The following is a 5,144-nucleotide window of genomic DNA, read 5'->3' as shown; positions in this document are numbered from 1 at the left end:
CAAGAGATGACTGAATCAGGCTCTCATTAAAATCTCTCCCTTTTAAAACGAGCAGCTCGTGGCGGTGTGGGTTCAACGCAGGCGGGTGGTGATGGGGGGTGTAGGTAGGGGGTGGGGGGGGGGGCACAGAAGTGAATGTGACAAGCTCAGGTGTAATTACACTCACCTTGTTCACAGCTCAGATTAGGAAGGGAGGAGGAAAGACATTAAAAGAAAAGAAAAACACACTGATGAGACACTTCACCTCTTCTCCTCTCCTCCTTTCCTCCCCCAGTCAGCCTCATCTCATCATTGTCTTACTGTCTCAGGCCCTAGCCACTGAGAGAGAACTCATAATGTTTGCCTTTTCCAATTATAAAGGTGTGATGGTGGGCTTTCTGTATCAGTTACTTTAATATGGAGTTAACCATACTGTACAGAAGAAGGAAAAAAACTGAAAATATATTATCTTTTGTTTGGTAAAAAAAAAAAAGGCAATTGAATAAATTATCTCACATATTTCTTCTTTCCCCTTTTTAATCCCTCTGCTGTAATCAAATATGAACGATGCAACTTCACATTCGCTGTGATACGTCTGTTCCCATTGAAACGATATAAGCTCTCTGAGATGGCTTGAAGTATTTGGGTTAGAAATACTGTAAACAGCGTGTCTTTTTCCTACTTTACTACCGTTAAAGCAACACTGCTCTCTAGTGGTGCTAGTGGAACACAGCTATAGTTTCATTCAGATGTGTTACAGTTGATTAGGAACCCGCTGTCCCGTCCATCATGATTATCCCAATAGATAATGACAATCTAATTCATTACCCTCCATGACTGGACTGTCTGATAGAGTCCAGATCTGGTTGCAAAGAAGCAGTGGAATCAAATTTAGTCACAACTCCCAATGAGAGAGACTGATGCTTTTTTATTCAAAGTTAATCACAGTTGATTATTCCAAATGTATTTAATATAGTACATATGTATTACTCTGTGAGTCCCATGAGAGTTGACCACGGTATCAGTCACTACTGGCTCTTGTTATAGACTGAACATAGAGGTCTGGGCCTTTATGGCACAGGAGTCACCGTATGGTTTAATTCCCAACTTCCTCTCTGGCTGTTTCCCCCTCTGTCACTACACTGGCACTTTGTGATGGCACGTCTGCACTGTTTGTCCAATCAGGATGAAGAGCAGTGCAGCCAGCAGGAAGAAGAAGACGGAGACGGGAGCAAACAGGAAGGAGAGGCCGTAGTGGACGCTGAGGTGGTAGACTGTTGGACATTGAGAGGAGTGTTGTCGCTGGGCAGCATAGCCCTCCAGAAAGTCCAGTACTTGGGTCCAGACTACATACATAATTACTACAACTAGGAGACATAGGCCTGGAGAGAGGAGAGGGGGAGGGGGGAGAGAGAGGGAGAGGGGGAGGGTGAGGGGGGAGAGAGAGGGGGAGGAAGAGGGGGGAGGGGGGGGGGATAGGGAAACATTTAAACTCAGTTAAACTTCATAGAACTTAAATGTGTCTCCTGATTTAACTTTGAGCTTCATGTAAAGTTGAGTGGACCCAACCATGGCTAGCAACTCATGATGGTCCTGTTCCCCTGCTCTGATCAGACGATGCATACATCAACCAACGGTTGCATGCCACGTCATCAACTGTGCCGCCGGGCACCAGATTGCTATAACATATGATGTGGTTAGCTGATACGTAAAAAGACCTATCCAGGCGTTGTAAGATCTGGCATGCGTCAGCAGTGGAAAACCACCGATAACTCACCTCCAGTGAGCAAGAGTGCCCCGCCTACTTTGTAGAGCCTGTGGCTGGCCAATGGAGAGGCACAGATGATGACAAACCCACCAATCATAACATTGACCACACCCACTAGAAGGAAGACGCTCCAGAAGGCCCTGTAAACTGCAGCGTCTGGTGCCTGGTAATCCGTGGTTGGCTCAGAAGCAGAAAATGGGAATAGGTAGGTGGGCACACAGGTCTTTTGGTGTGGTTGATTGGCTTTGGGGAAAAAACCATTGTACTTTTATATTACAGTTCAGGTCATTCTTGGCATGCATCAATTAATATTGTCCGCTACAATATTTATATTTCATAAATCTGTGAAAATACCTCTCCTACTTACTGATCCAGAAGTGCCACACTGTGTCCTCCTCTCTCCTTCCCCTGAAGGAGCACCTCCAGAAGAGGCCCTGGTGGAAGAATGTCACAGTGTCCTGATCCTCCATCTCCTCCTTCCCAGGTCTGAAGGCCCCAGCCTCCCAGGCCTCTGAGGCCCCCCCAGGGCCACAGGTCTCCAAAGCCAGCAGCCAGTAGTCTGTCCCAAAGGAGAGCATCAGGGACAGGGCCCCCAAGCCCCCGAAGAACCCAGCTAGGAAGAGGAGCACACTCAACCTCTCAGCAGGAGACATGCCACTAGTGAGGCCTGTCTGTCTGTCTGTCTGTCTGTCTGTCTGTCTGTCTGTCTGTCTGTCTGTCTGTCTGTCTGTCTGTCTGTCTGTCTGTCTGTCTGTCTGTCTGTCTGTCTGTCGGTCAGTCTGTCTGTCTGTCGGTCAGTCTGTCTGTCTGTCTGTCTGTCAGTCGGTCAGTCTACCAGTGTGTCGGGTGGTCGCTCGGTCTGTCCGTCGTACTATCCTGCGTACTGTAGCAGACCTATCCCTGATTTCCATTAGTAGATCCTCACATACTTTGTCATAGGGGTGTGGCCAGGGGCAGAGCAAATTTAACCGTCCAATGACCATCCAATCGGAAGTATCGTGTTTGACATGGAGGCTTCTAAACAGGAGCTGGTTATTTATGCTCCCTGTATTCCCCAGCAACTCCCACTCACCAATCAGATGTTGTGGAGAGACCTGTGTGTGTGTGTGTGTGTGTGTGTGTGTGTGAGAGAGAGAGAGAGAGAGAGAGAGAGAGAGAGAGAGAGAGAGAGAGAGAGAGAGAGAGAGAGAGAGAGAGAGAGAGAGATGGTATAGAAATAAACACTGTCGTCATGAGTGTGAGACGTCCAGTGATACTGTTACAATGTTTTTATACACATAGAAATAGAAGGGGGTGTGTTGAAGTCAAAAGTGAAACGTCTACCGTCTGGCATTCAGACCTCTGATGGAATCCTTTATCTGAGTTTTGTAGCAACTGCTTTTGTCCCCACAATTCAACAAAAATGAATAAATGTCTTATAAAGCCTTCATTTTTCAAAATAGAAAAAAACATGATGGAGATACATTTACAGTGCATACTGTATACAGTATTCAGCAAGTATTCACACCCTTTGATTTATTCCACATTTTGTTGTGTTATAGCCTGAATTCAAAATGGATTCAATCGATTTTTTTTCTCACACAGTACCCCATAATGACAAAGTAACATGTTTTTAGAAATTCTTGCACATTTATTGAAAATGAATTACAGAAATATCAAATGTACGTAAGTATTCACACTCCTGAGTCAATACATGTTAGAAACACCTTTGGCAGTGATTACAGCTGTATTTCTGGGTAAGAGCTTTGCACACCTGGATTGTACAATATTTGCACATTATTCTTTTCAAATTCAGTTGAAACTGTAACTAGGCCACTCAGGAACATTCAATGTCGTCTTGGTAAGCAACTCCAGTGTATATTTGGCCTTGTGTTTTAAGTTATTGTCCTGCTGAAAGGTGAATTTGTCTCCCAGTGTCTGTTGGAAAGCAGACTGAACCAGGCTTTCGTCTAGGATTTTACCTAAGCTTAGCCATATTCCATGTATTTTTATCCTACAAAAACTCTGTAGTGTAACTCAGTGATGTGTTGTGTAGGATTTCCCCCAAACATAACGCTTTGTATTCAGGACATAAAGTTAATTTCTTTGCCACATTTTTTGCAATTTTACTTTAGTGCCTTATTGAAGCAGGATGCATGTTTTGGAATATTTTTATTCTGTACAGGCGTCCTCCTTTTCACTCTGTCGTTTAGGTTAGTATTGTGGAGTAACTACAATGTTGTTGATCCATCCTCAGTTTTCTCCTATCACAGCCATTAAACTCTGTAACTGTTTTAAAGACACCATTGGCCTCGGGGTAAAATCCCTGAGCGGTTTTCTTCCTCTCTGGCAACTGTTAGGAAGAACGCCTGTATCTTTGTAGTGACTGGGTGTATTGATATACTATCCAAAGTGTAATTAATAACTTCACCATGCTCAAAGGGATATTCAGTGTCTGCTTTTTTTTTCACACATCTACCAATAGGTGCCCTTCTTTGCGAGCCATTGGAAAACCTCCCTGGTCTTTGTGGTTGAATCTGTGTTTGTAATTCACTGCTCGACTGAAGGACCTTACAGATAATTGCATGTGTTGGGTACAGAGATGAGGTAGTCATTCATAAATCATGTTAAACACAATTATTGCATACAGAGTCCATGCAACTTATTATGTGACTGGTTAAGCAAATATTTACTCATGAACTTATTTAGGCTTGACATAACAAAGGGGTTGAATACTTAATGACTCAAGACATTTCAGCTTTTCATTTTTAATTAATTTGTAAACATTTCTATAAACATAACTCCACTTTGACAATACGGGGGTATTACAGTGACACAAAATCTCAATTTAATCCATTTTAAATTCAGGCTGTAACATAGCAAAATGTGGAAAAGGTCAAGGGGTGTGAATACTTTCTGAAGGCACATCTTAAATATCCAATATATTTTCATATTATTATACCCATTACACTAAAAATACAAATATTAATACAAACATTTTACAGATATTTTAAATTGGTTTTATAAATGAGAGGATGTCATACTATCTATCATAGAGGTTCATAGTTTCTGACTCACTACGGTCCCTGATCTGTTCAGAGAGCATGTTCATCCTGCACTATAATATGATATGTCCAAACTGTAACACCCTGCCTGGTCAGCTGGCCTGCTCCTCCTTCACCTGGCCCCAGTCTTTCTCCTCCGGTTCTTTGGTTCTCACGGGGTGGGAGGAGTGTGAGAGCCCCTGGAAGACTGCCTTAGGAGGGGGTTCTGTGTCCCTGGCCCCCTGGTGTCCTGATGCTCTGGAACCCAGCCTGGAGGTGGAAGCAGAGGAGGAGTATCCAGAACCTCTTAACCAGGCTCCTGGTCCCTGAGACCAGGGTCACCCCTCTCAGAGAGCTTACAACGTGGGGAAGGG

At 43.9% G+C, this 5,144-nt stretch overlaps 1 pseudogene across 1 annotated transcript; it reads right to left on the bottom strand.

The window, feature by feature from the left end:
• Positions 1 to 1,160: 1,160 nt before the first annotated feature.
• LOC311109655 (transmembrane protein 182-like) lies at positions 1,161 to 2,400 on the bottom strand (annotated as a pseudogene). Its single transcript has 3 exons — positions 2,115 to 2,400; positions 1,757 to 1,990; positions 1,161 to 1,361 (listed from the first exon to the last, which is right to left on the bottom strand). The product of its transcript is annotated as a transmembrane protein 182-like (transcript).
• Between the last annotated feature and the right edge of the window lie 2,744 nt (positions 2,401 to 5,144).

This window comes from Coregonus lavaretus (assembly GCF_964263955.1).
Source record: "Coregonus lavaretus genome assembly, chromosome: 35".
Lineage (NCBI taxonomy): Eukaryota > Metazoa > Chordata > Actinopteri > Salmoniformes > Salmonidae > Coregonus > Coregonus lavaretus.
This window is presented reverse-complemented; position numbering and strand designations above follow the sequence as displayed.